General features: G+C 43.6%; 1 long non-coding RNA gene across 3 annotated transcripts; it reads left to right on the top strand.

Annotated features, from left to right (window-relative positions):
* Nucleotides 1–485: 485 nt before the first annotated feature.
* LOC144149232 (uncharacterized) lies at nucleotides 486–23,000 on the top strand. Of its 3 annotated transcripts, none has more exons than XR_013318240.1 (5): nucleotides 486–627; nucleotides 17,493–17,575; nucleotides 19,423–19,470; nucleotides 20,244–20,375; nucleotides 21,903–23,000. It is a non-coding gene; the product is annotated as an uncharacterized LOC144149232 (long non-coding RNA). The 3 variants fall into 3 exon arrangements; XR_013318239.1 differs by having other exon boundaries at nucleotides 20,244–20,401; XR_013318238.1 differs by lacking the exon at nucleotides 20,244–20,375 and having other exon boundaries at nucleotides 21,903–22,983.
* Nucleotides 23,001–27,644: the final 4,644 nt, after the last annotated feature.

Genomic DNA, 27,644 nt, shown 5'->3' with positions numbered 1-27,644 from the left:
GAATTAGGCCACGTGGAGATCCCCAGCTAGTCTAAAGTCTCTGGAACCCAGCACTACGGCGGCCTGAAAGCGCATGTGCAGCTTCGGCAAGGGAAGCACATTCGTTTTAAAAATCTACGTGGAACTTCCACTTCCACATGCAAACCTCCTGCGAACATGTCATTCACGAAACAAATTCAGCATTGTACAGGTCCCGGGTGAAAAGAGGGAAAACCGCTTTACTTATAAAACGTGAACGGAGGATAGGAAACTGAAAATACCCGCCTAAATCTCAAAGATGAAGAGCCGCACCAGCACGTTCCAATGCGCGTTCCAAAGTTGCATGTGAGCGCAGAACGAGCGCTGCACGGTTGGCTGATGTTGGTTATGCTGTTTTCTATGCAATGTCTCGACTGCGATTCTGATTGTGCGAGCACAACACGTATTCTGTTCTCTCGTGCGCAAAATAGGGCGTACAGAGGTTATCTACATGTTTTCGCCGGAAACGACTTGGCGCTGTAGGCTGATTTTTTTCTGAGGGGAAATCGCATAAAAGATCACTAGCGGAGTGTTCCCAGGGCATAGGGTGTCCAGAGCTGCACTTGCAAACGGAAATGATATTTGCTGTAGCTGTTGCTGTATTTGCCGGTAAGTTGACTTTACTTCCCTATTCTGGCTGTCTTAAGTATTTCGAGCACGTCTTCAATTTATATGGAATACAACTATTCAAAATCTTCTATTGATTCGGCTTTGTATTCAAAGCTGCGTCTTTAAAGGTAACATTCACATATATATCCAGTGTTTACGGGGGGTTGTCTACAATAACACGAAAGAGTCTTATTTGTACACGGCAAACAATAAAGAGTTCTCAAATGTTACCGTACCAACCTCGTTCTGTAAGAAAGCGACGGATGCCGTTTGATACTACCTAAAGAAACTCACAGCAAATTAAACGGTTGAAGTTTTTGAGAAAGCGACGGATTCCGTCTGATACTACCTGAACAAACTCACAGCAATATAAACGGGTGAAGGTATTATTTGCAATATTGACGTTGAACAAGAAAGCAGCATTTAGCATTGAGGCACACCATGTCACAGGGCTCCTATAGCAATTCAGATCACTTTGGACTACTTAACCTGCTCCTCTATCTCAACACAAGCGTGTTTTGTGCCATGCTCTCACTCCGCAAAACAGCCAGCACGGGTAGCGAACCCGGTAAATCACAGTTAGCTGGGCAGCAGTCCACTTTTTGAGCTTAGACTCCAAGCGTTTTCTCTACTCTGTTTGCAGAAGGCCATCAAAATATTACTATTCACGACCAGCATAACTGCAACTAGCAACATACTAAATAGCTCTTTTGGACCCGCATGTGCTTGCGCTGGGAGTTCCAATAAGTTGTTATTTTAGGCTTCCTTAGATTCAGTGTTTAATTCTTTCGGGTCCTAGAAGATAGTGCTGCATTCAAAAGAAGTGGCTTTTCTCAGTCCTTGTGGAATTCTTAGTCATGGAAGCTCATTGAAGTTCTGTATACCGGAAAATATCCCGTCGTCAAGGCAAGGTTGAAATGTAATAACATTCGCTATATTCCCCAGTCGAGTCTTCTCCCTAAACGCACGCTTAATTATTTCATTATTGATATTGAAGGTCACTTACTACTGCAGCGTAGTTCCTCTATTAATGGCTTTGCCAGGTTGATCTAGTTATTAGCACATAGTGTCACGTATTCGGCGCCTTCTCCCTTACTTTCTGCTTGAGGTGTTACTTTCTACACACGGTCTTACTTACTGCACACGTTGTTTCCACAACAACGGTATTGCGGAAATTTTAAACTGGCCCTGACGATGACCGAACCACAAAACTCAGAACTGATAGGAGCAATCAGTGAAAAATGGGGTACGGATTCATTGCATTACCTAACCAATTTAGCAGAGATAAATCAATAAAAATTTATGATTTAACGCTACACGTAGTACTTGGGTTTACATAGCGTTTGGGTTGGGGTTCGTTAGTTTTTGGTTCACATCTAACTTCCAGTAAGAAGTGAACCCAAAACTTGTGGTCTTTACGAAGGATGCAAAGTACCAAACCCACTGTTTAGCACTGCAACACAATCTTTAAAAATAATGCTACGAAACCTGCGGTTTTTTGCAAGACCTCATTATTATACGCGGGAACAAGTCAACAACGGCAATAGCCCATGTTCAGTATCACTCCGCCAAATCGACGGATCTAGATGTCAACCGACCCGCGCCTTTTGAAAGGATATGGCCATGAATGTGTGATATCGTCTGCCTTTTTTCACGTAGATTGTTTCTTGTCGCCGCTGTAGATTATGGGCAGAATAGGTCGAATAAATCACGGAGACGGCTCGTGCCCTATTCAAAATATCCGATGTAATGCACCGCTTCCGCAGCCCAGAATAACAGCCGGCTGGGGTGACGAGGCACAACGGCCACTCCTGTTGCGGTTCTTAAGTTGTATACGACACTAATAATCAATAAAAGAAAATATAGTACAGTTCATGCGATAAAAAAACACGGATATCATAATAGACAGACAGCTTTTACACCCGGAAGATGGTTCTGACCTGTCGAATTGGAGGAATGTTCATTACTTTCGATCAGACGAAGTCGTTTATTGTAAGTTATAATGTCAACACATAGGTGTCCCCGTTTTTAGGGTATGTCAAAAAACCAGACTGTGTAGCCGCTGTCGAAGGTGCGTTCGTGCGCCTCATTTTGGGTTCCCAAACACTTACCTTTCCCAGAAGGTGGTGGACACAAATAGAGAGCACACCCAAGCGCAGCTCAGTTACCGACTCCTACCAACCACATTTATTGTACCCTCTCCTAAATACAGTTGCACAAACATATCTACAAGAAAATGCTTCAGATGATATCTACGTTTAGGTTTCAATATGTACTACACGATAGCGTGTGTTACGTAGTTGGAGCGTTTTTGGAACGGAGCTGCTACATAGCACTGAAGTTCCATAAAGAGATCCGCGACGCTTTCTTAGTCGCCGCCCCAGACGAAAGGCAGAGGCTTTATACGCTTGTTTGTATTCAGAAATGGACGTAAAAAGCTCTTTCTCCGGACCTTCAGTCAGTCTGACCAAGAAGGCAAATGCGTGAATGTTTCAATGCGTTTATTCTTAGCATTGTAGCCGGACTGGAGCTTTGGGGGTTTGTTACGAACGAGACCGGTGGTTAGACGACATTAGAGAGTGAGAAATAGTAAGAGTTTGTAAAACGGGTTACACATATGCTAGAGACCAAGCGTGAAAACGGAAGTACACGGTCCGTGATGCCGCAGAATTTCCCGCACGCACAGTTCTTGAGAAGAAAATCTAGTCAGGGCAGCCCCCGTGTCTTTATGGAAGTGGTATATGTATTGTTTGAGCTCTCCCACCTCAGTATACCATATCCCTAAGCTTGACAAGGTTAGTTAAAAAAGGCGGACGTTTCACCGTATTTGGCAGTCTTAAGTTGCTGTCGGATGTCTTCTACCGAGCAGCGTTGCTCAGTATAAATGGGTAGATATATGCTCGGGTTGAAATTCTTCGACATTGAATAAAAGTGGGATAAGCAACGATGGCGCTCCTTGGCATACGATGGTCAGCTCTCTGTGTCTTTGAAGAGAAAACTGTGGTAGTAGTGGTTTCACGGAGCATGGCAGGCGAGTGCAAGTTCTTCCTGGCAGGCTGCGTGTTCACTTCGGGACCGTAGGACTCGCTGTAAATGTGCTTTGTTCTTTAAACTTTGTGCATGGAAGAGTATTTTTGTTCATTCCTTTTGTCAGCCCGCTGCAAAGAGAACAATCGCGTTTTCGGGTTGTGTACAGATTGTTAAGCTGATTCTGAAAGTAGGTATCAAGAGGAAGGAGCCAACCTTTCCTGTCTTCCGTCCCTCTATAGCAGGATCATGCAGTCAGAATTTCAACAGTATCCAGATGCGTAAATTGTTGCCTCCGCATTTTTGAACATACTGGTGTGGGCGCATACACTTTTTCGATAATTGTTTGGAGTAGCTGAAAAAATTTGTATCTGGCTTGCCTCCTGTGCTTGGAAAGGTTCGGATGTGTGTTTTCCGACAGGGGATAGTTGTTTAGAAGATGTGACTATGACTCGTAGTGGTTTCTTCTTTTTAGGTATGCACATTACAAACCCCTAAGTTTCTTTTTGCAGCCCTTTCTTTTGTGCTGGCAGAGTGGCTCCCTTGATTTTAAAGCTATTTGAAAGGTCCAAATTAAGGCATTCCTTAGTGATCTCGGCAACTAAATATTTGAGGGGTGCAATTCGGGCTCTTCGGAAGGCGGTGTTTTTTTTTTTTTTCCTTCAGTAACTGACATGGTACGACGTGTGATATGAGGCTCATGACGAGTGCCTCCATTTTCCTAGCATTGCGTTGCTCTTGAAGTGGTATAGGCGTTCCAAACTTTAGGCGAAGTGGTTGAAGATTTTTTTGTATTTTCCGATTCTGAGATCACCTCTGGCGATTGTCTGTACGGTCACAGATAGCCTTGTTCGGTTAATGTTTTCTCGGATGACAGAGCCGTTTTACGGTGATTTTCTACCTTGGCGGCCCGGATGCACTTATTGTTTAGCAGACAAAGCTGGCGGTAGTACCATCGCCATGAAACGAATTCAAAAATAATTGAGCAATTTCATAAATAAAACCCCCTTACGCTGTTTTATTTCTCATTAACGAACAACTTAGCCGTCTCTAGCGCAGTGTACGCTTTGTTTGTTTTCGGAAGCCTGGCATAAATCGTTCGCAACTAATATTGGTTTGATAACCGAGTGTTGAGGGTAACGTCAGTTCGGGTTGTAGAGATGCTTTGATGTGGTTGCACAGGATGCGTGCACTGCTGGTTGCCATGTCTGCAGAAATATGCTGCTACCGGTGGGGCATAGAATGAACTTCATATTGCAAGCCCCCTGCACGTCCCCCTTCTCTTTTCCTCGGCCCTCATATCATTGTCCTTATTTCAAAAATGTATTCGAACCTGCTCCGTTTACAAGTCCAGGGGAGCCTCATATCTGGCTGCCTCAATGGAATTTTACGTTGTGAAGCCCACACGCAGTTTCACGCACATTTGTTGGGGACGGCTCAAAGCGGACGCCTCTGAGACTCAGAAACGTTAGTAAATGCTCCCAATAACACTACCGACTTGCTCAATTAAATGTCGTAATAAACCCCAAAGTGCGGTTCATGAGAATGTTTACTTCGTGGGAAAGATCTCTTAAGATTGATCATTAACTACTGACTGTACGGAACAAAAGAAGTCCTAAAATTTGAATAAATGCGCCTATTTGAACATTTGAACACTCTAATGAAAGGCATGGGGAAGGACGCAGCTTTGTTCGAAAATAAAACCTTGTGTAGCAGTAGAGTAATTGTGCTCCGGTTTCGGTGCACAATAGCGTATAACAATATTACCTACTAAGTTCCTTCTTTAGAACTATTTTTTCTTGAGTTGCCCCTCTTATATGTGTGAATGCTTAGACCCTCAATGGACCGTAGCTCTTTACACTTTCAACAAACCCAAATAAGACGCTCACCTCAACTAATATGTCGACACACTTCAAGGTGTTTGAAATATACCTATTTATTTATTTATTTGTTTACAGGTACCCTCAGGGTGAAGCATTATAAAGGGGAGTGGGTTTCAAGATTCACGAAGAAGTACAGCTTACAGTGCATGACAAGCAAACATACAAAAAGGAGTTGTCGCGCGAGAACACACCATAAAAAAGTACACCAGTTCTGTGAACAAGGGTCAATAACTACAAGAAGAAGCCAAAATTGCTTTTACGAAAAAGATCTAGCCAATACAAGAGTGAATTTGTAATCATTGATAATTATTGGAGTGGTTTTGATTGCTGATTACTGATCGGAAATCATCACTGCTTACGATAGTCGCAGTTGCTGCTGCAAGGCCGCTCCAGTTGCGTGATGTTCGTGGAATGAACGAACATGCGTACGAACGCGTGTGACTCATAGGGATGGCCACTTTGTGGACATGCTCACAACGTGATGATACGTAGTTCGGGTTAGAAATTCCGTTGTTGCTTAATGTGGGATTATGAAATATTTTGTGGAATAAGCAAAGTCGTTTTATTGTGCGACGGGTAACTAAATCAGTTAAATTGAGGCTACCTTACATAGATGATTTACTGGCGGTGCGATGGAAGTTGGAGAGAATAAAACGTGCAGAGTTATTCTGAACAATTTGAAGTCTATTGATTAAGTATGTTTGGTCAGGGTCCTATATCGCGGCTCCGTATTCAACTTTGGTTCTAACTAGTGTTTTATAGAGAAGTAACTTAGGAAGGAGCTGCCCAGAGCAAAGTTTCGCCTAATGTGTCATAAGGTCCGGTTAGCGTTGTTAATAATGTGATCAATGTAAACATTCCAAGGTCAATTGTCGGATATGTGGCCCCGAAGATATTTATAATTGTTTACTACTCCCAAATGTATGCCTTTAATGAAGTAAAAAGGTATAGTGCTGGATGTACGTGTTATCCTCATTGCCTTACACTTCGCGATATTTAAATTCATGAGCCAATTTTTTCGCAACAAGTGGAAAGGTTATCTCGGTCTGATTGTAGTGCATGCATGTCATTTTTAATGGTAGTTTCTCGAAAAAGAACGCTGTCATCAGCGTACAAGTGGATATTGGATTTAACGCAGTTGGGAAGGTCATTAACATATATAAGAACTAATAATGGGCCAAGCACGGAGCCTTGGGGTACTCCAGAAGTGACATAAAAATTAAAGAATCTTAAGGCATTCCTTATATTCTTGCAGTGAGTCTAGAATAACAAGCCTGACACTCTCATGGAAGGATAAATTCGGGCCCTTCAGTATGTTCAGAAGAGTATTATGAAAATTCATACTCTGGTTTCATGCAGCGCGCAAGAAATATCCCGCGCGATACGGGGGTGCCCCAAAAATGCTGACAATGGTTCTCAGTCGTGTTCAAGCAACGCCAGACATTTTCGCGTATGGGAAACCTCTTCTTCATGCTGTTCTTCGTGTTTCTACAGTGTCGATGAATTCTCGAATCCCATCGAGCTGACATGAGTACAGATTCTGACCTCACCATTCATCGCCGCGAGTTTTCCCAAGATCTTGACAAACTTTTAGATGTTTCGTAAAGCATCAAAGCAGTTAGAGGCAACGTCAGCTTCCTTTACATCACAAATGGGGGAAGCAAGCATCCATCTTTTCATAATTAGCGAAGCAAACTTTCTTATTCGCATGGTGTACAATGAAGTGGCATGTTTGTCAATCAGGAGCAGACGGAAGGTACTTAGATGCGAAAGAGAATATCGTTTTCTTTGGCTACCACGGACAGCACTTGTAATTATAGTCCGTACTGCAGTCATGGATTCCAATCTTTCGCAATAAACGTCGCTGAATCGATCTAGGTGAAAAAGTTGAATATTTGGGGAACCGCTAAAAAGCGCCCCACCAGAAGTGGGATGGCGCTACTTAGGAAGGAAATGCCATTTGGGCAGGACAGATCTATTCTGCGCCAATTTTTAGCGAGTTGATTCCATTTATTCATTTTAATATTTGTTCTGGTTCACCGTTATTGTGAGATTCTTGATAATTCAGGTGCCCAGACGGGGAGCAATAAAGCTGCAGGTTAAATTGTGTGGAGGAAACTACACTTTTTTGACATGACATATTTTTCTCACATGTACCGTCCTACATCATGCGTCTTGTTAAGAACAGGGGGAAAGTTGCTGTTGACACGGGCAATTTGAAATCTGTAGCAATGACGTCGGTAGAAATTGTTTTAGTGTCAAAACTGACTAGGGTCCGCTATTGGGGTTTGGAGGGTGGCGATGGTGACGGCGCCGGACACGTCGATGTTTACGGCGACGGCTTCGCAACCGAGCAAGCGGAGTCAGGGAGGTGGAGGGAAATGCGGCGAAAGGGTGCGGGGGCGGGCAGTCTGCTCATCTAGCAAAAGACGCTCGTCGGAGCGTCTGGCGAAAATATCAGGGGGAGGGTGGCGCGCACTGCTATGGTCCCTAATCTCTCTCCCGGCATCCCCCTCACAATTTCGGGAGTGGCTACTGCTCTGTGCGTGACTCATCCAAATCACGGGACATTTGCGCGGGAGGTTTCAACAGAATTCGCACCCACATGGTAGGCGGCGGCGGCGACGCGCTGCGAGATTACAGCTCAGTAATCAGCTGAGGACGTGATCACGTGATCCCTTCCTGAGACGCAGCAGATATGTGCCGTCACCGACCAGACTGCAGTACGCGCTGCGCACAAACTTCGAGTTAGGGAGTATGCACACACAACCCTCAACATTGAAAATCAGCGCGGAAAAAATGCAGCACAAAAAGGAACGAGAAGTAGACAGCAGAGCGGTTCTCGTTCCTTTTTTGTGCTGCGTTTTTTCCACGTTGATTTTCAATGATGAGCGTTCACCAACTCGCCTAAATCACAGTCCTCTCAGATACAGAACACAAATAAGCAGGAATTTGAGTAAATGACTTGTCGCAGAAATCACTACCAATTCAGAGTTTTCGAAACACCTTCCGATAGAAGTATCGCCTTACTCCCATTATTTACCCAGTTTTTTCGGTAGCATATTGGAGTTTAGTTTTACTGCCACAACAATGGGAGTTGTCAGGGGTACAATTGGAGATGCATTATTTTTCAACTAGGAGTTTTGAGGGCGCACGTTGGGAGCAGTTTTGACCTGCATTCGAGGAACTTTTTTTCGGTTTTTACGCGTTTGATAAACGCGCTGTAGAAGAATTTATTACTCTATTTGGGAGTTCCCAATGAACGCAACGGCACCATTTTCAGTTTTCGTTTAGGATTGTGTAATTTCTAGTCTTTTTACGCTCAAAACGTTGAAGGGCAAAACGTGAAAATTTTGTTTTCTGCTCACAGTCAGTTTATTGCATACAAATTACATAAATGCAAAATATGTGTGAACACTTTAATAACACCAACAAAACTGAGTCAACAAAACACCTACATCGAAAACACACGGTATCTTGCTAATAACTTTATCTACTACAACATTCCTCAAGGAAAAAAGTGTAAGTCATCTGCAAGCAATAAAGTCAGCATATTATCGGTGCGCTGTTTGCTTGCACTTGCCTCCCAAATGCTGACGTTGCCACGCCTCCTGGCATGTTCCCCAGAAAGCCACCATAACACATGCATTACAGGTATAGCAAAACGTTTTAAATCTACAGCAAAAAATACAGAAGCATATTGAGCATCTGACCAGAAAAAAAAATAAAGAAACGGCATTGTAATGATGCTGCACTTGTCACTCTTGTGTCCAACTTTCCGTAATGAATGAATGTTTGTTTAAAGCTACGGAAATTTCACTTTCGTCCGAGACACCTGCGCTCAGTCTTTGGTCAAAAGAAAGCGCTGTTCACCAGGGACCCAGACCTGGTGGCTACCAACTTCTCAAAATGCTTCCTTTCCCTTTTTCCTCGCGTGTAGTGTTCTGTGAGCGAGGTTCAGGTTTTTCCACCCGCACTTCACCTGTTTCTGCCCCTCAACAAAGTTATGGAAAAAAGTCCGGTCGGTGTGACGCCTGCGCCTCTCTCTGCAACACCGCCCCCCCCCCCCCCCCCCCCCCCGCCCCGCCAAAAAAAAAACCTAATAACAGTCGTTCGGCGACTCTACAGAATGCTCCCTCGAATGGCGTTTGCTGGTGATAGTTACACACGCCTAGCGCACGGAGAGCCCCCACGGAGCCCCGACCTTCTCCCTTTCCAGGGAAAGTGAATGAATCGCCCGCGGCTCACGGAAGTCACCCTCCTCGTAGCAGGCGCGGCGGGAACAACACGTACACCCGGCGTCAAAATAAGCCGGGTCACGCGAGCGCATGGCAAAATGCATCGCCGCGTCGTGTGACGTTTCACTTCTGGTGTCGAGACCCCGATGTGAGCGTGCGCGTCCAACCACGCTCGCTAGGCTGTTTTTTCCTGCGCTTCGAAAAGCAACGCTGGTCACATTCAGCGCTTCGCGCCAGGGTTTTCTCAACCCGCCTTCGGCGCACACGCTTCAGTGGCCGAGGGCGAGGGTGAACCTGATTTGCTCGCTCTGCCCTGATCTGACAGATAACTAATATTGCCCGTCTCGCGCTGACAGAATCGTTCCCCAGATATGCTCTCCCATTTCGGCATTTCTAACAGCGGCGCTGTTCTTGGACTGGGCTTGACCACAGCCTGCTTTGTATTTTTTTACGCTACCTCCGGAGTTCCAAGGATTACGTTTGTGTTTGCAGGTAAAGCCGACTTTATGAAGATCGGCGGAAGCTTGGGTTTAGTAAGATGGCTATCCCACAGAGGTTGTTGCGCAGCGAAGCACAGAAATCCACAGAGGGAGTATGATTAAAGAAAACGGCTTTACCTCATGCTTAATGGGAACTGAAAGCGCAAATGAGACACAGACAAAGAAAGGAGACAACGGGACGAGACAACAGGAGCACTCGTTCTGTTGTCTCCTTTCTTTGTCTGTGTCTCATCTGCGCTTTCAGTTCGCATTATGCATCATGAACAGGCCCAAACCAGGACCCTTTTTAACTCATGTGTTATTAAATGTATCCAAAAACCAATTCTATTAAAATTTGCTGATACGTCGACTATACCGCTATGCCGAGGGTCATTCACTTGTCGTAATCAGGTAGCGAAGTTATCAACGATGGAGAATTAGTTTGTGGCCATGATAAAGCAATCTACGGAGAGAGGTTGCCATGTATTGGAGAAAACGGTTGTAACTGCGGCTCCGCGCTTGTTCAGTAGGTATCAATCACAATCGGGGGAACGAGTTTTGATATTTTTTCGTAAAACGTGCAGTTGGTTGTTAACTAAGAATGACCACACCAAAACAGAATACTAACTGAAGACAGAAATAATTTCTTTTATGAAGGTGTGATGAGACTTCACCTTGCACACGTTCTGAAACTAGTAAACAAGAGAAAACGTTAGAAAAGACCGGCCTGGTGGTGGGTTTTACAAAAAATAACCAAAATGACAGCCGGTATTCTACACCAGCTAAAAATCAAAGCACCGCTCCTGGCAAGCAATGCAAAAAAGCTTCTGTGAAGTACCCTGCTGTGCTCCTTCCCATTACCCAACTTTGGTAGTGGGTGAAGTGGCCGCGTGCGGAAATGATGTCGCCCATCCTTCTTGGCATCGACTCGTAAAGCGAAACCACAAACTCGTGGATTGCGCGAAGGCTGTCCCGTTCTTCCCCAACAGTGGTCCATAGCGCGTCCGCTGTGCCTCCTGACCAGTGGCATTTGGAGATGCGTGACTTCATGACCACCCACATATTCTCAATTGTATTTGCATCCGCACCGATGAGACTGCGCAGCGGCCGCTTGAAAGGACACTGTGGATATAGTCCGGGTTCTACCTGAAAATTTAAAAGATACCGGATTTGCAGCTAAAAACATAAAAAAAATGTAGCGGCTTATCATAAAGGTTACGACACGCCTTGTGTATTATTTCATTTAGAGAGCCTGAAAAGCATGCATTACATGTGATGCTAACAAGAAATTATTCCAAATTACCTTGCATCATGAGTACTTAGACATAAACTGGCATTACCAAAAAGCCTTCACGGAAAAAATTTCTAAAACATTTTTGAAGAGTTAATCCACGAGAGCTTACGCCATTTCCGAACAAGTAAACGATGCTGACGTGATAAAGTGTGAGTAGCCGTTACCTCGAATTCAAGGGCCTCCATACCCGCCGCTGCTGGTCCCAGCGAATACAAAAAGTGGATTCGTGCGAAAAAAATGACAGTGCCCCATTCTTCTTGGCTCCAATTCTGGTGTTCCTGCGCAAATTGCATCCGCTGCTGGCATTGTCACCCAGTCAAGAACGGCTTTTGCTCAGCCACACAGTTCGAAAGCCCGGCTTCCTTTAAACGCCGGCGTATTGTCGGCGTCGAAAATTCCAAAGACAGATAGTCACGGATTTCCCTCGCATTCAGAGAGGGGTCTCCGACATCTGCCGCAACAATGAGTTCGTCCTTTACTGGTTTCGTGACGCTTGGCGGGCCAGGCCTCTGGGCAACCGCAATCCTTCCTTCGTCGCGAAAGGCACGAATTATTCGGCTCACAGCGGTCTTAGATCGGCCCGTGACCCGCCGCTGTGGCTCAGTGGCTAAGGCGTTGCACTACTGAGCACGAGGTCGCGGGTTCGATTCCCGGCCGCGGCGGCCGCTTTTCTGATGGAGGCGAAAAGCAAAAACGCCCGTGTGTACGAGATTTCGGCGCACGTTAAAGATCCCCAGGTGGTCAAAATTAATCTGGAGCCCTCCACTACGGCGCGCCTCATCGCCTGCGTTGCGTCGGCGCGTTAAAACCCTACAATCAATCAATCAGATCGGCCCGTCCGTTAGAATATGGCTCGCTGCGACCGCCGCTCCAGGAAAAGTCTAGTTATTAGCTTGCGATCTTCCACCGGAACACGTGGTGCAATTTTGCTATACTGAGCCCCCTTGTTCTGCCCTCCAAACCGAAATACGTTTTGCGGGGAAGCAGCGGCCAATCGTAAGCTAGAGCGCATGAGAAGAAATAGAGCCACTGCTGCATCCCTGCCGCCCATTCGAAAACAACATGCTCACTATACAGGTAAACGCTCATATTATAGGGTACCTTTGGCGCCAGTCTTTAGTAGTTTTTGTTATTTTTCTTCAGGGATTTACTTGCGCTAGTCCTGATATGTTGCCGCGAAAGAATGATGTTGGCAGCTGATCGGCTAAAATGGAAAATCTGGGCGCGATATTTCAGAGCAGTATGCTCGAGTCTAGATAGCATAATAATTATGTCGTGTTTTGTGTGGTATATGGGAAGTAACATGGCCACGGGGTCGAGACTATCGCCAGTGCAACGCAAAAAATTACCCGAGTGTTCACCCGCTTCACAGCGTATGTGTTCGAAAAGACGACTGCAGCCAAAACGCCCGTGTGTTAGAGGTTGCGGCGCACGTTAAAGATACCCAGTGGTCAAAATTACCCCGGAGCCCTCCACTATTGCCCGCCTATCGCCTGTGTTGCGTCGGCCGGTTAAACCCAACAATTGGGGCTAGTCAAGCTGCTTTTACGGCTTTTTCCCGGCTCCCTTTGGGCGAGAGTGATTTGGTTGTTGTTTTTTCGCGCAAGAATAAAAATCAAATCAAATCAAATCAATCAATCAAGGACCACTACCTCCTGTAACCCCTGTAATATAACACTATCTCCTCTCCGCCCCTAGCACCTGCCATGTTCTCCTTCCTTTTCACTTCTCCTTTACTCAATGCAACGAATGTTCACTCCCCTAAATTAAGTTTTTCCCCGTTCGCAGGTAGCACTAAAAATTTGTTGGGAGGGCGCGAGAATTTCTTCTTTTTTTTAGGTGGGTGCAGGTCAAGCAGATCATAGTTATTGTTTTAATTCGTGCTATTGTCTAACATTTCCGAAACATTTTTTAACGCGTTGATTTTTATTTGATGTCGTAAACACTAACCCAGCGTGTATACTAGCCACGAAAAAGAGTCTCGCATTATCGCTGTGTCATGAATCTGTGTGAGCCGTGGGTGAAGCTGAAGCAGTTTGCAACGATTTTTGTATTTTTATTTTGCGTTTAAGAATTTTTTCTACTGTTCTTGGCAGTGTAGTTGAATTGACTGACACGCAGGCAGACATTTCTGCTTTTAGATAGCGAAAGAAAAAAGGAATACGGCATTTAAAATTGAGATATCAGTCCCGTTGCAATGCTTCCTCTGTCAGAGCAGGGCAGAGCGAGAAACGCCCGTTCACCCCCGTCTCGGCCGCTGAAGCGTGTGCGAGGAAGACGGGTTGAGCAAAGAAAGTGACCCCTGCCGCCAAGCGCTGAATGTGACCAGCGATGCCGTTCGAAGCGAAGGAAAAGACAGGATAGAGAGCGTGGCTGGACGCCCACGCACACATCGGTGTCTCGACACCAGAAGTGCAACGTCAGATGTCGCGGCGATGCGTTTTGCCCCGAGCTAGCGTGCCCCGGCTTGATGTGACGCCTGGTGTACTTCTCAAGGAAAGCTGCCCTGCGGTGTGTGACCGGCCAACTTAATCTTCGCCTGCCAATACCCCACAGACACAGCTAACAAAAACACCTAACAGTTGTTCAAATGCGGCTACTTTTCATTCTGCTCGCGAGTGTTAATGAGTGGGTGTTCTGCTTGAGACCCGCGCAAACACGCATTGCTTTCACGCGGTTCGGCTTCCCCAATGACATTCCGGGCATGACCCCTCTTTTAAGCAAAACGCTCCCTTCCAGTGGCGGGCAGTATCGCGGCCCGTGCAGTAATCGCCCGTGCAGTAACGCGGGAAACACACTGCGTTAATTTGGCACTAGAAGGTGCGCAAGTCTCTGAAAAAGTTGGTTACAAAAAAAAAAAAACGTGCAAATCTCACCTTCAACCACCTCGCAGAGGCGTTGTTTTTTATTAGCAAATCTCCGTTAACAATCAGTGCATTTCGGACTCGCTGTCGTCTCGCTGGCGTACTCCTTCGGCTCGAACGTCGGTGACTCGGAGGTTACGGTGGAGTGCGTCGCACGGTAGTCTAGCCTGCTTCAACAATGTTCGCAACGAGCTTCGATTGTCGGGAAGCACTTCACATCCATTGGAGCGGTCGCAAGTCCATAGCGACAATAAATTTTCTGGGACGCTAGAGCTCACACGACACACGACTAAAGCTGGCAGCCATTTTGTGAGGAGTAAAGGAGGAAGGGGGAAAAAGGAGAAGGATGACCCGAAGGAGGTTTTAATACTCCAATTAGGACAAACGTACTATTCACAGCTAGTTACTGCGTTTTGTGGGGAGATACAATCGTGGTAAATGCGCCTATTTACGACGGCTCGTCGAAAAAGCTCTCCATCTAACAAAGCCATACGTCCGGGTTCTTGGGGAAGAACGGCAGGCGTGCAGGTAAGTGCGCTGGGCTGACAGGGGTTGTGGCGTCCTCATAATTTGAGTGGCTAGGAGCACACTGCTTGGAGTGGCCGAAAGTGGCGTTCGGCGAGGCCGGGTTGCAGTGGAACGCCTCTTCGCTCACGGGTAGGAGTGACGCTGTTAGGGCACAAATGATGCAGGAAGCCGGTCATCGCGGTTCTCATTCCATAGTGCGTTATGGTGTACGAGGAAGCTGTAAGAGGTGGCAATGCAGCGTCATTTTGTGGGAACAGTATTGCCACCGCGCATCATCACGTAGGTGTCGTAGGGCTGTTTACCGGGCCCTAGGCGGTAACAGCGGAGGCCACCCGGTAGCAAGGCCGTGGTGATCCGGTACCCTTTGTGTGAGAATTAATGCCGCGAATGCCGAAGTGTGTTTCTATTTTGAGGAACCAGGTTCACGGCGGGGAGCGCAGCTCGAAGGCAGGGCAGGGTGGTGCCGGCTGGCGAAGCGGGACTCAATGCTGCCGGCGTCAGGATCCCTATTATAATCGCCTGTCTGGTTGTCCCGTGGGGGGATAACATTTATTTATAAATGTGATTCGGTGGCAGCAGGTATCCGTGAACCATAAAGCGGCCGAAGATTGCTACAGAGCAGCGCCGAAGCGTGGGTATTCTCTGGCGGGTGGATCGCCCTGCTTGCGGCGGCCATGCGCTGCTCAGGATGCAGTATAGGCCCATGATAAATATGTTAGGCGCTTGCGGTTGATGAAGATGTGTACCACTACCCACTCCTCGAATGCAGGTCATGCCATGAACTGTGCCCTCTGGTTTGATGTTTGTGTGTTTTGTTGCCAGCGTCTGCTCATGTCCAGCTCTCTCATCAAAGTTAGTAGTCATGCTGGCTTTCCCGTAATTGTTTTGTATGCCACCCAGGCTATCTGACTGGATAGAAAAAGTGCATGAACTGTGGCCACAAGCATAGAACATTCGCGTTCGATGGCCGACTATGTAGATCTCGTTCAATGGGTATCCAAAGAATAACTCGGAAGGGTAAATTCTGACAAATCAAACACCGCGGCCAGCATATTTCGGGCATTCAACTACGCAGATCACGCTTCTGATTGCTTTTTCCACGTTTGAGTTTTCTTTTTGTTTACTAACAAGCACAACGTCGCTCCAAAATACTTCGGTCCCTGTAGAAAACTGTGTTGTCCTTGCCTTAGTGACAATATAACTGCGACCATGACTAGCTGCATATAGACTGGTTAGCGTGATTTTATCGACAAAATGTTTTACTAGACTTCATTGCGGCGCCACGTTGACGCTTCCGTTACATCGGAAGGATAATCGTTCTGCAGACATTTATATTAAAGTTGCTTCACTCGCTCACTCACTCTATATGGTTTTCTATATTCTGTTCAGCGAGACTTCGCGCTTCCTCTAAATATCTGAATATTGCAAAAGCATTCTTTTCATCCGCGGTACGAAAAATGATCGCCTTAGTATATTAAACGCTATCAATTTCAAAATTTTTAGCCTTTGTTTGGCTTTGATGACTCCAGTGCAATTGTAATACATTTTATCCGGATATAGGTGTTTTAGTTATATACTGTACATGATAACATTTTTGGCTCCACTATGGGTGTTTCTATTTAAGAGCATGTTCCACCGATATGCTTTTCTCTTAGATTTCTTGACAGTTAAGAATAAATAAATGTTACAATAAGTTGGCTTAGTTAGTTTATTTTGTTTACAACCGGATCCATATTCTGTGGTTCTGAAATAGAACATCAGTATCTTTGGGTTGATGTATTGCTAGCCTCGTGTTTCTTTTTGAGGATTCTTCTATGGTGGCGTGTCAACTAAAGCATACTCGCGTTCTTACGTGTTGTTATATCTACAACAGAAAAATCGACATCGTGCCTGTCATGGGGGCATAGTGGCGAAGACGTTGTGTGGCAGAGCTGTGGTGCACTGGGTCGATCCCGGCTGTGGTGCCTGCTTTTCTGTTGGAGGGGGGAAATGAAAACGCCCGTGTGTAAAATTTGGATTGAGGTTGAAAACACTGTAGCTGATAAAATTAATTCGAAGCCCTACACTACGGCATACCTCCTAACATAGGGGTAGCTCCGGTGCGTAAAACACCGTTATAAATGATTCAAAGTAGTTTTGGGATAAGAAAAACATACCTGAGGTTTTCACACATATGACCTATGTTTTTTTTTTTGTTGTCACTGTCCAACTTCGCCCAATGAATGCGAGTTCCGAAAAAGTAGTGCTCTCTAGAGAAATTATTTTTCGGTGCGGTAGTATATAGTAATCATATAAGGGGAATTTAATGCGCCTAATGTAAGGGGTTACAAGGCACGCCGTAATAAGGGGTTCCTGATTAATTTTGACAAGGTGGGTTCATCAACAGGCATTGCAATCTCACCATTTCCATTGGGAAATCTAAGAAATCTTCAGTGGAAAACCATTCCCGTGGTGTGAACCAAAGCCGTGTCCTTGAGCTCTCATCTCTACAAATCAAGTTTACATTTACTTTTCCAAAGAAGTTAAAAAAGAAAATTTATTTCTGCTTTTAGCGTCCCTCCTGAGCATGGAAACAACGGCTCATATTAGAGCAAAGCGTACCGTATATCCAAAGTGGAAACCGCCCGAAAACGAGGTAAGGATGATCAGGTATTACAAAAAAAAGAAAAATATGCATGCTGCGATAATGTTTGAAGGGTATCAGTAATTTAAATTTATAAAAATACAATAAAAACCCGCACCAAGTGTTTCTTCTGGCTTCATTAGTTGGGCTCAGGAGATCTCTGATACGATATAGGAACAAAAATGTCTTTATTCTTTTAATAACAGCAAGTTTAAGATCTTCTATTTGTAAAGAGTTCAACAAACATTAAGATTAACAAAATGTCTAGGTTCTTAGAAAACAAGACTTTTCGAAACAATGCGGAGAGGCTGTTCTGAATGCAGGCAATTATTTTCGTGCAGCGCACTGACTTTCCTTTATACCCTAAGCTCATTAGCAGAATCGCCCCAGTTGTCGCACAATTATATTCATTATACTGGCAAGGGTGAGCGCAAAGGAGGTTTCGCACAAGTGAAAATACTGTGAAGCAGTCATGATTTGCAACAATACTTCTACATCGAGGAAAGTAACAAGCAATGCCTTAAACATACTAATAAAACAGCCTAAATTTAGCGTTCATCAGTAAAATGGCTATTTCGTGGCTGACGACTTGTGTTTTCTAAGAAAATATTACCGAAATTGCTTAGCAACGAATGTTTATAACTGCTCATTCAGAAGTACCCACTAGTGGTCTCCAAAGGATCACGACGGAAACAACTGGAGATCGCCGACCTAACGTATTTGTCCCAGCACAATATTTTACAGAGTATTAAGGGTACACGAACAAAATTCGCAATGATAGTCGTCGTTGCGGCTTGTGGTACCAAAATATTCGTAATTGGGTGACTGGTGACCTCTGAACATCTGAATATGCTTGTGATATCGAAAAGGGGGAATAAAGATTTGGTTGTTATTACTAAGACTTAAAATTATGTAGGGTTTGTACAAGAACCCCTCAGAAAGTTTGCACCCTCAACGAGTATTGTGTTCGCCACAGCATTTTTGTAGTGTTTGTCCCTCTAGCCATCTAAAATAGGAGCTTTTATGGTCTAATAAGTTATTGATTTCAAACGCAGTGAGTTCGCTTTACCTTGTCGCAAGCATGCACCCGTATTTTTGGCCGTGTCGCTGATGTAGAGCCACCCGGACGTAATTCCACTCAAACAATGATTTTTTAACTGCCAGATCTTCAAACTATCCATATTAGGGGTACTTATACATAATATTATCCTTTGGATAGACCATGGCCATAAACAATTTGTGTAATTTGACACACATATACGCTATGAACGAGACACAAAGACAGAAATCAAATTTTTTTCCCACAATAGTGCACAACAAGAAATTACAACTCTGTGCAAACGCATGTAAAACGCACCGATTGCGTCCTCTTTTCGCGAAAAACTCAAGCAGCAGTAAACCACCCCTAGATTCAAAAATGGGTTGAGGCGATCCAAAATGCTATACCTAAATGTCAAATGCCAAAAAATGTGCCTCACGTAAATAAATACCCGGTATTCAACGTGCCAAAAACTATGGTGAATTTGTGACCATATGGATGCTAAGTAGTAGTGTTAAACCAACTTTGCGTACTTTACTGTATGTACAGTAGGCACTTCTTTGCTGTGAGCTTTGTCGACGCAGTCACATCATTTTAGAATACCTCTTAAAAAGAAAAGACCACTTCCGGTGGCCTTTGTTTTGACAAATCCCCTAAAGGTACGAAGGCTTGTTTTCAGCACAAAAGCTTGATCGTTTGCACATAAGATATTGCAGCTACTAGGTGCAACCATGAGGGTTTAACAATGTCAAAAGCGATTTCTACCCCCCCCCCCCTATTACATCAGTTCTTGCAATGTGGTTCTGCATTATTTTCACAGAATCAGCACCTCTGTGGTTTTGACTTAACCAATGGCACCAAGTGCAAGGTAAGCACCAATGCAATGCCCACGTGCAAATATTTATGTGTATTTACAATCAAAACACTATTTACCAAACAATATTTGGAAAAACCCAGCCGAAACTTTCCAACAACCACCGCTTAGCACGGCGGTGTGGCATTCATTCGTATGTTTGTACTATCTCCAAAAGGTGTGTTGTTCACTATTAGGTGTGGCCCCAGAAAGCTTACTTATCATGCGTTAAAAGTAACGAGTGGCTTTATGCTCCTGTTCGGCTGCGCCTGATTATCTGTTTGTAGGGAAACAGTTACACCAATTAATTAGTATAGTCCGCTGTGCTGGTATTATAAGGACGGTGTCCTCATATGAACGGAGGTTTCTGCAGGAAATTCCGTTTTAAAATAAACACCTGTACAAGCATTCCTGCCGTGTTCAGGTACTGGTCTTTGGCGAGGCATTATACATTTTTCACCGCAAATTGGCGTCCAGAGCGCCAGGTTGACTTAAGAGAATTTGTTGTCTGTGTAAGCGCGGCTGAATTTGTTTAGGTATATATATATATTTATATATATATATATATATATATATATATATATATATATATATATATATATATATATATATATATATATATATATATATATATATATATATATATATATATATATATATATATATATATATATATTTATATATTTATATGTATGTATTGGTTTTTGCCTGTTCCTGCTCATTTTCTGCTCATTTATAGTTTACTCGCTGCCTCCTCTAACACTGATCTTCTACTCACCTTCTCACAGGAGGTTTTTCCGGCAGTTTTTCAGCAACGGGACCTCCTTCTGTGTTATTTTTTGTACGCACTTCCAGAACCTGTGAACAAAACTTTACCTTCAAGAAGTACACAACCCAAGGAAGCAGCCAATCCCATATAAGTTGAGCGCCCAGGTGTCCTGAAAATGTACAAGTCGTGTTGCCTGTTATGTCTTAATAACTAAGCAAGAAGGACGCTGACGTCAATATGGCCATAACCCAAGCTATTTCTCCGGTAGACATGCAGTGCCTCATAAGCTAATACCTTTTCAGGAATATTGGCTAAAATGTAGGCAGTAATGGTTACAGAATTGGAACGGGGGGGGGGGGGCAGGCAGCGTAACCGAAGAGAAATCGATGAGCTAAAAATCCGTCAAGTGTTTTAAACCCTCGAACTCATTTAGGGCGTGGTGGTAGAGCGACCAGCCATTTATGATGACCCAAACACGTAACCTTGTCAAACGTTTGCTGTGTTATTGTGGACCAACGAAAGTGAGCCATAGCTGCTAACTCGCACGTATGAGAATCACGAATTGCATGTTGTGTTGCACAATAGATTAACACGCTTTTTAACGATCTCACCCTGAAGTGGCAAAACAAGTGACGCACCGGAGAGTGCATTTGTAAAACATAAGCACAGGGTCTGGAATATTGGGCAAAGACCGTCATCATATTCATGTCGAAGGCTGACCGCCCAGCGTCCCCGGCGCAAAATTGTCAAGCCAGTAATATCCACTTAGAGAGATTGACCATGATTGCCAAAAAACTCGAGTATTCGCTGGAATTGTGGTAACACTTCCTCAGAACTCTCGTTCCGAGCGGGACTCTCCTTCGGGAAAAACACTGCAGTCTCTCGACTCCAGCGTTCCCCGTAATCGTGGCAACACTTGCTAAAACAAGAAAAAAATACCATAGCGTACGCGCCTCCGAGGTGATGTCCAATGATCATCACTTCAAAAACAAAATGAACGAAGCTCACAGTTATAAAAACATTGATGGAGTAAAGGCCGTAGCGCCAGCTAAGAAGCAAATCGGCTGCAATCGTGGATTTAAACCTTAGTGATGCTCGCGAAGGTGGCGTATAGCTGCGCTACCTTCAAGTCTTACGCGTTAGTGCAAGCTTGTTTCATTTTTGTGAAATAAGAATCTCAACAAAGATTAAAAATCCAAGATTGGTCTGCTTTACATGTGCCTAATTCCTTAAATTTCGCCAAAAAAGTATTCTGTTCTTAACAATCAAGAAAAAGCAGCCGTGTTAGTCAAGCGAAAAATTGTGTTGTCTTTATGGTTTTTGAAAATGTCGGACTCCATAAAAATACAGAAGACAAAACCTACATATGCGCCATACTTATTTCACAGACGTCGCCAGCAGAAACTTCAAAACCTACGTAGTTTTAATGTGGCGCTATGAGGTTCTGAACCTTGTGGGCTTCAGTGTGAATGCTCATAGCCTGATTTATCTAGTTAGAGCTACGGGTAATTGACTAAAGCAGTTCATATCCACATGTATATGTGAATTTGTAAGGAGAACATTGCCGGTCTCTCATGCTTTACACGTGTTTTCTACGGACCAACCCTACGTGTTCTTGCTAGTAAGTATTGGATAAGCTGTTGATTTCCTTCTTTTGTTTTGCACGATTCTATGACAGCTTCCTCCATGGTGCCCCGGTGGCTTTGGGACATGTTGTTGGTACGACTGTGTCTGTCCCTCGAGGCACAATCCCTGCGCCGCCGGAGAACAGAAAACCCGAAACCCTGTATCAATGAATGGTACCACTTAGAATGGGGATGCTTTTACTCCTGTACGAACGGACGCCCAACAGGATGTCTTCCAGTCAATAGCGCTGCAAATTGCGAGGCGAAACGCGGGATTATTTGGAGGCGTAGGTGCGCCTAAACGCACTCTGTGTGGCTTGATAATAAAAACTTTTCCGCATATTCTCCGGATATCTTAAAGAGGCGATGTGTTTCTTCAGATTGGAGTTTGGCTGTAATGCACCTATTATCTTCGCCTTGAAGTGCATGTGTTGAAATTGCTGTTGAAAAATCATTGCTCTAAATGAGAACTCCGCTAACATTTCTAAATCTCCATGATACAGCGGAAATTGTTTGAGCAAATATGTCAATATGGCGTTTGCACTCGTTACAGCGGACTTTTTTGAGTCCCATACTTCACTGAAACCATAGTAATATTTCGCAACACTTAAAAAGCAGCTATTATGTGCGGAATAACTCGCTTCGTGTCACATCAAACTATTCAAGAAACCATATATTGTGACAGTCGAAGTGCTATTAATTGCTTTTCTTCATCTGTGAGGCATGTGTTTGTTAAAAAACTATATTGACTTCAAATCTTTCCCCTCCTGCTCGGAAAATTATTCGATTTCACTACGCGTCTTCAAGGCAGGCGTTTCACCCCTCCGTCTTCTTTTAACTTTTTTTTCTCGTAGCGAGTGCGGAATTAATGCCCTGCTTAATTCACGCAACTAGTCAAGAACGGGAGCCATAAAAGCAGGAGAAACAATTTTTTGAAATTATTGCAAAAATGCTTTCTAATTTCATTTAGCGTTGCTACCATACATGAAAGTCAATGTGAACAGGACTTGGCGCTATGCTTGCAGTGATGGCTTTTTTGCTTGTTCAAAGCATTTTTAGCCTCGTGTCTTCGTTGTTACAATTCGCGATTATCAAGATGAGGATGTAGCCAAAGGCGAAGATGTCGTTCTTTTAAATAAAACACGCCTATTTGCGGAAACTCCGTTTCGTCAATAATTTGTTTAACCTCTCCTTTTTTTAACTCATCTTTGTGAGCATGTGGTAAATCTGTTTGCCTTTCCTTGTCCATTCAGTGCATTGTTCGAACGCCCACTACTCTTCCACAGTCTCGGTTTTAACGTAAAAAGCCGGTCCCACCATAGTAAAATAGCTCGATGGTTTTATATTTTTATTTTTATATAAAATTATAAAAATATTTTTTATTTACATTTTTCATGTATATTTGTAAACACCGCCAAACGCCAAAACCATTTTCAAGGCACAAAAATGCAAACAGCTAAAAACTCATTTTGCAAAGCTTCTTTTAAAGCTATTCACACTTCGGGCTCTGTATTTCCAATGAAATCATACCTTCTATTCGAAATCATTCTCCATGTAGTTGGCAGCACAGAAAAAACCATTCCCACGAAATGCTTGTCCCCACCCCGCTGAAAATCAACAACCCTTAAACTAACAGAAATTGACTCGGTAGCAACGCAGACGTCGGTATATCAGTATACACTCACACGAATACCGAAAAAACGCAACAGAAAGAAAAAAAGCAAAAGTGAAAACAGGGAAAACAAAGCGCAACAAAAAGTGAACAATAAATATTCAGTGGTAGCTTCCATTCCTTTTAAAATTTGGAAAATTCTTGCATTTGATGCAGTATCAAAAGTTATTTTAGCGCAAGAGGGTTGCACAGGAGTTCATATACACACAGAGAAAAACAAGTGCAAGTAAAGACATAATAATTGTAGTACGAATGGTAAGGTATGCGCAAGAACAGAAAAGAGAGTTTGCGCGCACGAGAGGTTTTTCAGGGTTACAATATTTACCTGTGCGATAAATTTGGTCGTGTTATATTGACCTGCGCGTTTAAGTTAAGACAAACCGTTATCCCAAATAAATGAAACTCTAATAATTCTACGTTTTGTAAAAATTGGTTCCGTGTGGCCATAGAATGCTGCCAGAGAGGGTGCGCCAGATTTGTACTACAATTTAAGGAGCTTGCTGATGTTTGATCTAGTGGTGTTTCCCCAAACTTGATGGCAGTAGCCAATAGGTGAACAAAAAAATATTTTACCTATAAGAAGTTTTATTTTTATTCGCACAAAATTTTTGGCTTTCTTAGAATGTGAAGTACATGCTAAATCTTGTTAATAACCATTTCAACATGCTCATTCCATGTCACGCGTTTTTGAAATACACCGCGAAATCTTCTATATTCGCTGCTACCTGTTTTCCTAGAGTATGCCAGCTCACGCACTCTCGCCTTCTCCTGCCGTGCTTGTATGACGGCCTAAATATAAAAGTCAAGTTTTCTTATGCGCACGCACATGCACACTTTATAGTGATTTACATCCGGTCTTCTTTCAATACCTCTACGCGCGGTACCTTGTCGTTTTACTGCAAATTTCAGCTCTCCATGTAAAACATTGCTAGGCGTATCCTTTCGAGCAACAACACCCCTAATAGAAACAAATAAAATAAAACATGTTCTCTCCCGTGTTATTTTTTTTTCGTTCTCACTTCTGTGGAATTCATCTCTTCCAAGGTAAACTGACGCTTGCCTGATGGAAAAAAATAAAATGCCAAATTCTAGGTTGGAGTGGGTTAGGCCAAACTAAACGTAGAGGTAAAAGGAATCGCCATGTAAGCAAGACCTTGCGATAGCATTGGGCGTTGGTTGTGCCATGTAAAATTTGAAAGATCCGTTCATTCTAAGTGTGTTGGGATTGTATAATTGTACTACAGGTATTGTGACTATTTCACCTCGCAGACCTAATGCGCTTCAATCAACAACTTGCCCTTTCCTTCCAAATATTTTACATTGTAGAGTCAGAATAGTAATGTTCTTTTATCCTAACCGTTCCTCTATCACGGTCGCTTGCTTTTTACCCTCCGCCACTGCCTCCCCCCCCCCCCCCCCCGCCCCTTCGAACTGGCAGCTATGTCCACTTCCTGAGTGCAAAGTGAATTGTACACTCGGCAGCATTAAAAAAGTATACAAAACCTGCTGACCCAAACGATTATAGAAAATATCAGAAAATTGGTTAAGGGAAATACCTTTTGTGCAGTGTGGCTTCTGTGTCAATTTTGACGCTAGAAGTGACAATGGAGGAATAATATTCCGATTGCCTCGCGCACTCAATTGTAAGTCTTAACGAACGCCGTAAAACGAACGCCGCCTGGTTTAACAAAGTTACTGGTGAAAATACCAGAAATGGAATAAACAGTCGATGAAGTCGAGATTTGAAACAATTTCGTACCATCCCTCACAATTACTGCAGTAGTCGCATCTGATTCGCGCTGCCCATCCTAAGTGCCCAGCAAACCACTAACATCTCTGCGACGTCCCAAAAAGATTCGAACGTCTATGTCCCAGCAGTATCTCTATTAGACATCCGTACAACGTGCAATATGTTTATGTAAATTTTTGGAGGTTGAGATAACGTTGCTGGTACACTAATGTCGGACGTTCTTTCAACTATGCTAAAGGCGTACTGTGGATGTTGCTGCTGCTTCATTTGTGGATGGTATTTAGACATATATTGCTGACGTTGTTCAGATGTTGCTGGTATGTCCGTTTTTTACTTCGTACATGTCTATCGCAGTTGCATTTATTTTAGCTATATCTGCTACACTTTATTTTCAAACTCTCTGCAGGCGTACTGTTTTGAAGTTACCGAGGGGTTTCATGGGTTTTGTATGGGTTTTGTAACGAAGGGTTTTGTGCAAGTTTTGTAATCCACCAATATTGCGTTTACGGAAATATAAATGCGGAGGACACAATACATATATTAGACTCAACACATGCTTGAACCAAATTTGATGCTCATAGGAGTTTTTATTCAGTGAAACCACCATTTTACTTGGTCGTTCTAGCTTCGTAATGAAAATACCAATGCTGACCTGACAAATCACTGGCGACAATGTCAAGCCACATATGTAACAAAAAAGTTCCCGAGTTTGTACCGGTGGTGAAAGGCTGGAGGAACATGCGAGCTGGCGGCCTCTCCCCCGGTCACTTTCCTCACAGTACGCAAATCCTACCCCGCAACGGCGGAAGTGGCGGCAATAGCCCTGGCCCGCATCACCAGGTTGCAACCACACAATATAATCACTAATTCGAAGACGGCCATTCAAAACTTCATTCGTGGTAGCGTTTCGGCAACAGCACAAAGATTCCCCGAAATCCCCACACTCAAAATCACTCGACATCGTCTAAACCCCGGCCCCGACTTGGGTGGGAGGCAACGAGGTTTTAATTGATATGTATAGATTTTTCAGTGGTTGAGTAGGATGTTCTCGCTCCCGTGGGGGAGCAAATATAAAGCTTGGCGGTGACTTTAGGGTCGTTCCAGAGAGCATTTTACACATTTTAATAATGTTTTTACCGACGTTTAGGGACCTTATGGGAGTACTCTAATGCTTTCTAGGGTAGCTTTTACAAACCCAGAAAGGGGGTTTTGGTCCCCCAAGGCAGTAGTGAGTCTACGAAGAGTGTTTCTTTTTGCCCTCACAAAACGTTAGGAGGTTTTACTGAAAAAAAGAGCAGTATATTAATCAAAATTCAAGAGCTTTAATGAATGGTTCACATTTGGCCTGGTATTGCAAAGTACAATGTTCGCTTTCTAAAACCTTGGAATGGAGTCTTACCTTCTCTTCTTTTCTTAAATTGGCGTACAGCATAAATGCGGTTTAAAGAAAAAACTAAATACATGCTCGATTGCTACCCTTGTACTTTCTTACCTAAGGATATTTGGACATTATCATGCAACAAAGAAAAATGGTTGAGACATTCTAAACAAAATTTATATTTTTGGGTAATGACCAAAAACAAAGTAAAAAATTATACTATCTCACAGAGGCATATATGGTAATAAATTAAAACAAAGGGTAACCAACTTTGAGAATATTTAAATGAAGTACAATCATTTTAGAGCCTTTAAAAGAAACTCCCCGACTGAAGTGACAAAAACTGATTAGATCTACTGTCTTCCACATGGCTCGCGGCTTCCAAGCCCTTAAAGATTTAAGAAAATAAAGGAAAAGTACGGGTCAACCTAGTGTGTTTTACCTATTTTCAAAAAAAAAGGAAAAGATACCCACAGCCATGAAAACTGTATGGGCACAAGAAAACAAAGCTAACCAGATGCTTCCACGCCTAAAACATCATTGTACCAACTGCAGGCAGTGTTCGAACGGAACTTTCCTTCAGAAAAAGAAATGGAAATAGAAAATTCAGTCAGATACGAAAACAGTTTACGGAAAGACCTGCCCATAATTTTAAAAGTCACACAAATGAAACACAAGACGGAAACAATCGTTAAAACAGCCAAAAATAATTTTGACATTTTGATGTAGTAACCAAAGCTTGCACAAGCACAAACAGGTTTCAGGATGTGCTCTTGAAAGGATGAATTCGAAAAACATGATGAGCAGCACAAGAGCTCCCTGATTGGTCAGGAATATCCCGAAGATGTTATTCACGATGCGATTAGCGAGCACACAATTTACAAAGGGAAGACATTGTGACGGAAACCCGAAAAGAAACCCAGCTTGAGACTAACTGAGTTCTTGTGTACTCGTAGAAAACTTCCCAAATGAACAACCTCTTGAGACGACACTTT

Source organism: Haemaphysalis longicornis, unplaced genomic scaffold (assembly GCF_048455015.1).
Source record: "Haemaphysalis longicornis isolate Haplotype H1 unplaced genomic scaffold, Haemaphysalis longicornis Haplotype H1 scaffold_8, whole genome shotgun sequence".
Classification (NCBI taxonomy): Eukaryota; Metazoa; Arthropoda; class Arachnida; order Ixodida; family Ixodidae; genus Haemaphysalis; species Haemaphysalis longicornis.
The sequence above is the reverse complement of the archived record's forward strand: the minus strand, read 5'-3'. Positions and strand labels throughout refer to the sequence as shown.